Source organism: Bison bison, unplaced genomic scaffold (assembly GCF_000754665.1).
Source record: "Bison bison bison isolate TAMUID 2011002044 unplaced genomic scaffold, Bison_UMD1.0 scf7180017864538, whole genome shotgun sequence".
NCBI lineage: Eukaryota > Metazoa > Chordata > Mammalia > Artiodactyla > Bovidae > Bison > Bison bison.
Window position 1 is genome coordinate 3,644,860 of NW_011495086.1, and position 7,122 is coordinate 3,651,981.

The following is a 7,122-nucleotide window of genomic DNA, read 5'->3' on the forward strand; positions in this document are numbered from 1 at the left end:
CATAAACAAGATTTAGAAGGATATTTTAAATTTTAGATTCTTTTTTTTTTGGTTGCTGTTGTTTTTTAAATTTTAGATTCTTGACTTCAATAATTTTCAAGTAAATGCCCTCTTGATACTAATTGGATATTTTATTTTTCAATGCTTTTCTGAAATCTACCAATATGTTATCAAAAGTCAATTGAATAACTTTAACTATACTAATAATATTTTAACACTTTCTATCAATATAGTCTCAAATTTTCATGTTCTGATTAAATTTTTAATATTAGTCATTCAATAATGTATTTATTATACTTTGACTTTAGGTCTCCACATATTTTTAAATATTACACTAAAAAAAAAAAAAAAACTTGGATGATTGGATTTCTCAGTCCTTGATTTTACAGGTATATTTAAATGATTTGTTACAACAAATGTTTGTGAGTTATTTACTCCATTTTTATTTTTTTCTAGCCCAGTAAAAATTGATACATTCCACCTTTTACTTTTCCTTGAAAAATATTTGAACAACAGTTGGATAAAATTTGGCATTTTGTCTTTGAGATTTTGTTTCAGAAACGTTTGACTTATGTTCAATCAATCAACAAGTTACAACAGTTCAAATTTTCTGTTTTGCAATTCTTCATTCATAAAGTAGCTAGCAAATGATATACACCTTTTTAATTATGCAAGTCACTTCTACTGAAAGGATAAGTTGATAAGTGCTATTCATGTGACTAATAAAATTTTATGAGCCCTTTGAAAATTCTAAAATGATACTTACATCCAGAAGTAACAAAAAGTTTACAAAATTGTAAACTAAAGATCATGGACAATCTATTAAAAATGGTATTTTTATCATTGTAGAATCAAAATAAACATTCTTGCAACAGAATTGTCAATTCTCCTTATGTTGATTTTCCAACTGTAGTAATAGTAAATCTTAGATGAAAGGGATTCCATATCAGAATTTTATAATCATTAATTTTGTTAATTTAGAAGCTGTTTTTTGATGGAAATTAACATTTATGTTAATGGACTTTAAGTCAGTTATACTCCACAATGTGAGTGGGCCTCATCCAACTAGTTGAAGTCCTGAATAAAACAATATGGCCCTTCTACTACAGCAATAGAGAATTCTATCAGATTGCCTTCAGACTATATCAATGAGCTTGGCTTTCCTGGATCTTGAGTCTGCTCTCCCACCTTGCAGATATGGACTTGCTTGTCTCCACATTCTCTGAAAAATCCTATTGAATGTAGTTGTATTGCTTGCTCCATACATATCTTGGCTTCCCTGGTGACTCAGTTGGTAAAGAAACTGCCTACAATGCAAGAGACCTGGGTTTGATCTCTGGGTAGAGAAGATCCCCTACAGTAGGAACTGGCAACTCACTCCAGTATTCTTGCCTAGAGAATTCCATGGACAGACTGTCTGGCGGGCTACAGTCCATGGGGTCACAAAAGAGTGAGACATGATTGAACGATTAACACTTTCTCTTTTCACTTTCCTACATTACCTGTAACAAATTTTGGTATGATTATCATTCATATGAGTTTTAGGTATGATTATCATTCATATGAGTTTTTAAGAGAGCTTTCCTAACTTTTGTTTACTATCATTATTTAATGCTTGAGTAGACAAGAATAAGAACCAAATTAAAATACAGTTAAGTATGGGGCATTCCATGAATGATGGTGAGATTATATTGGGCAGTTTATTTCAGAAAACATTAAACATAGAACACAACTGTTAAAGACATACATTTGAAAACACAACAAAAGGGCTAAGATAGACAGAAACTTGAGAAAAGATGTACTTTTAAAAGAGTGCTACTATATCTAGTTAAACTTGAGGAGGCAGGTGATGGCGTTCAGAAGAGTGGAAAAAAGTTAACATTAAAGTGGAATCACTGAACTAAAAATGGCACCTTATCTATTGTGTATAAGCAAACCAAAGCAGATTAATAATTTATTTCTGATCAGAAACAATGGTAACCAAAAGCTTTGTACTTAAAACGTAGAAACAAAAATTACTTTCGGCAAACTCTTCTATATTCTGTAAACATATTATTCGAAAGGCAAATTAAAATAATGGCATTTTAAAATTAATTGTTACCACAGCTGTGCTTCAGTAATAGGTAAAATGCTGGAAGCTGAATGGAAAATTATACCAGATGGTAAATTTGATAAATAGGAATAAATGAATAACCCTGTGTATAATACATATGTCATGAATTATACACATAAATATGTGAATTAATTTATATAATTATATAATTTTAGTTATATAAAATCCATTATACATGTATACTCCTGTTCAACTATGTAAAATATAATGATAATAATGTAAAGCAAAAACTATAATACTCTATGATGCTATCATGCATAGGTGAAATATAAGGTAACATATATAGCATTGAGAGAATGTGTTAATTGCAATATATTACTGCAAAGTTCTTATGTTTTACAAATTATTTCTATCATAAATTCAAATTGGATTGTAATGATATAAAGAAGCATGTTGTAATCCCTAAAACTACAATTAAAAGTTAATTTAAATAAAAGTTAAGGTCCAGTTGAGCTATCTCATATCCTAAAAGATGATGCTGTGAAAATGCTGCACTCAATATGCCAGCAAATTTGGAGAACTCAGTAGTGGCCACAGGGCTAGAAAAGGTCAGTTTTCATTCCAGTCCCAAAGAAAGGCAATTCAAAGCATATTCAAATTACTTCACAATTTCACTCATCTCACACGCTAGCAAAATAATGCTCAGAATTCTCCAAGCCAGGCTTCAACAGTATATGAACCTTGAACTTCCAGATGTTCAAGCTGGATTTAGAAAAGGCGGAGGAACCAGTGCTCAAATTGCCAACATCCATTGGATCACAGAAAAAATGAGAGTTCCGGAAAAACATCTAACGCTGCTTTATTGACTATGCCAAAGCCTTCGATTGTGTGGATCACAACAAACTGGAAAATTCTTCAAGAGATGCGAGTACAAGACCACCTGGCCTGCCTCGTGAGAAATCTGTATGCAGGTCAAGAAGCAATAATTAGAATCATATATGGACAAAAGGACTAATTTCAAATTGGAAAGAAGTATATCAAGGCTGTATATTGTCACCCTGCTTATTTAACTTATATGCAGAATGCGTCATGCAAAATGCAGGGTTGGATGAAGCATAAGCTGAAATTAAGATTGCTGGGAGAAATATCAATAAACTCAGATATGCAAATGACACCACTCTTACGGCAGAAAGTGAAGAAGAACTAAACAGCCTCTTGATGAGAGTGAAAAAGCCGGCTTAAAACTCAACATTCAGAAAACTCAGTTCATGTCAACTGGTCCTATCACTTTATGGCAAATAGATGGGGAAACAATAGAAACAATGAGAGACTTTATTTTATATGGCTCCTAAATAATTGCAGATGGTTACTGCAGCCATGAAATTAAAGGAGGTTTGCTCCCTGGAAGAAAAACTATGACCAATCTAATAGCATATTAAAAAAAACAGAGACATTATTTTTCTGACAAAGGTCCATCTAGTCAAAGCCATGTATGAATGTGAGATTTTGACTATAAAGAAAGCTGAGCCTATTATACTGAGTGAAGTAAGCCAGAAAGAAAAACACCAATACAGTATACTAACACATATATATGGAATTTAGAAAGATGGTAATGATAACCCCGTATGTGAGACAGCAAAAGAGACACAGATATATAGAACAGTCTTTTGGACTCTGTGGGAGAGGGAGATGGTGGGATGATTTGGGAGAATGGCATTTAAACATGTATAATGTCACATATGAAATGAATCACCAGTCCAGGTTTGATGCAGGATACAGGATGCTTGGGGCTCATGCACTGGGATGGCCCAGAGGGATGGTATGGGGAGGGAGGTGGGAGGGGGGTTCAGGATGGGGAACACGTGTACACCCATGGTGGATTCATATTGATGTATGGCAAAACCAATACAATATTGTAATTAGCCTCCAATTTAAATAAATAAATTTATTAAAAAATAAAGCTGAGGACAGAAGAATTAATGTTTCTGAACTTTGCTGTTGGAGAAGACTCTTGAGAGTCCCTTGGACTGTAAGGAGATCCAACTAGTCCATCCTAGAGGAAATCAGTATGGAAAATTCATTGGAAGGACTGATGCTGAACTGAAACTCCAATCCTTTGGCTACCTGATGCAAAGAACTGACTCATTGGAAAGAACCTGATGCTAGGAAAGATTGAAGGCAAGATGAGAAGGGGACGGCAGAGGATGAGATGGTCGGATGCTATCACTGACTCTATGGACATAAGTTGGAGCAATCTCCAGGAGTTGGTGATGGACAGGGAAGCCTGGCATGCTGCAGTCCATGGGGTCACAAGGAATCAGTTAAAACTTAGCAACAACTAAACGGAAAAGCTAAATGATTCAATAAAATTGAAATGGCATATTAGAATATTGGCATAATAAATTAAGAAAAGGATAAACAACCAAATTAAACATAAAAAAATGTAAAGCAATTAGCAAAAATCAAAAATTTTCTATGTACTTTATCAGGAGATGTATTTCAAATATAAAAACATGGATCTTCTAGCTCTCCCCCAGGACCTAGAAATCTAAAAGAACATCATATATATTCTGTCAGCTAGGAAATTTGGGGTGATTTACAAGACAATGGCTTTCCTTGAAACTATTAGAGTTCAGTTTGAAGAACACCAAATATACTGAAATACAAGGATTACAAATACTTTTAAGACAGGGGGAACACAGGTGTAAACTCATTTGGTCACAGAATAAGAAAAAGAGATGAACACTAGAAAAAAATGCACAAGTTAAAAATATGACAGGAAAAAAAAAAACAAAACAGCAAATATAGTTATTCCCAGAGCAGCTACTGGAAAGGAAGAAAAGAAAAATAAAACCTCTGTCTTAGAGGAAGGGCAAAAATCATTGTGAAGTCAAATCATGTACAGATCTCTTATCAGTTGGGGATGGGCAAAGTCACTGAGAAATCTGCCCTCTTGAGACACAGAAACAGGGTCTGACTAAAACTGAGCCAGAACCAGCAGAACAGAGGCCTTGTAACTGCCCTCTGTCATCAGGCTAGCAAGTGCTAAGGAACCGGGAATTGCAGTGTATAGCAGAAGAAGAGCACAAGAGATACTCCAAGTGTAGGTATACAGGGGAGGCATAAAGCTGAGGACAGAGCTAGAATACTGGAAAACACCTTCTCACTGAGAAAACCAACTAGACCCCACTCCGTGCAAAAGGCACTGCTAAAGAAATCTGACAGTAGTGTTGCTTTGAGTTAATGATAGTCAAAACCCAGATCAGTTCCTGAGTAGATGAATTACATTGTGCCGCGCTTAGTAGCTCAGTGATGTCTGACTCTTTGTGACCCCATGGACTGTAGCCCACCAGACACTTCTGTTCATGGGGATTCTCCAGGCAAGAATATTGCAGTGCATTGTCATGTCCTTCTCCAGGGGATCTTCCCAACACAGGTCTCCAGCATTGCAGGTAAATTCTTTACCAGCTGAGCTTCCAGGGAAGCCCTGGTGGAAGATGAATAGTGTTACCCACATTAATTTCCTAGAAGAAAGAGGCATGCCTGTAACTTCGGTTATCACCACTCTGTATACAATGTCCAGTTTTTAATAAAAAAAGAAGAAAATGGTAAAAGAAATCAAGAAAAAGAATCCAATGTCTAGAAATAAAATTCAACATCACTAAACTAGGTTAGACGTTGGAAGTATTAGGCAGTAATTTTAAAACAAAATAAAAAGAATGATATATTCAAAGCTCAAGTGTTAAAAGTTAGCAATGCACAAAAAATAATGGGGATCCTAGCAGAGAGATGAAACTGTGAAAAATAATTAAAGAAAATGGTGGAAATGAAAAACACACAAAGTGAAAATTCACTGAGAAATTTTCCCACTTGAGACATAGAGACATGGTCTGCCTAAGAGTGAGGCTGCACCAGCACATCTAAGAACATGCACTCCACCCAACATCACCAGGTATTTTAATCATGAAAAATAGATGTTAAGCCAAGTATTATTGCTAAAAGTGATCAGGGGTATTTCACAATAAAAATGATCAAACAGAAGAAATATACAAAAGAATATATAACCTTAACACAGAGCTCAACTAAGATCATGGCATCTGGTCCCATCACTTCATGGCAAATAGATGGAGAAAAAATGGAAAGAGTGACTGATTTATATCCTTGAGCTCTGAAATCACTACAACCAGTGACTGCAACCATGAAATTAAAAGATGCTTGCTCCTTGGAAGAAAAGCTATGACAAACCTAAATAGTGTATTAAAAAGTAGAGATATCACTTTGCCAACAGAGGTCCATATAGTCAAACCTATGGTTTTTCCAGTAGTCATGTATGGATATGAGAGTTGGACCATAAAGAATGCTGATAATGAGTCTGAGCAAACACCGGGAGGTAGTGAAGGACAGGGAAGCCTGGCATGCTTTTTCAGTTCATGGCATCTCAAAGAGTTGGACACCACTTAGCGACTAAATAACAGCAACAATCATATCCAACTTTTTACCAGCCTATGGACTGTAGCCTGGCAGACTTCTCTGTCTATAGGATTCTCCAGGCAAGAATATTGGAGTGGGTAGCCATTCCCTTCTCCAGGGGATCTTCCCAACCCAGGGATGGAACCTGAGTCTCCTGCATTATAGGAAGATCCTTTACTGGCTGACCACTAGGGAAGCCCATACTATCAGTAGGGGCATTTTAGTAGCCAGCCTTCATGATCACCTTCAATGGTTCCAACCTCCCTATATTAACAATATGTTCTGTTGCAGCTGCTAAGTCTCTTCAGTCGTGTCTGACTCTGTGTGACCCCATAGACGGCAGCCTACCAGGCTCCTTCGTCCCTGGGATTCTCCAGGCAAGAACACTGGAGTGGGCTGCCATTTCCTTCTCTAATCTGTTCTAGTCCCCTATAATATATTTTTCAGAAATGATCTGTATGACCAAGAGCATATGCAGAAGCAGTGGTATATTATGTCAACTGTAGTCATTCAACTACTGTATGGCTATTAAAGGCTGTATCATTCCCTCTCTCTCTATGATTTTATTAATGACCAACACTCAACAAACCAATTTTAAA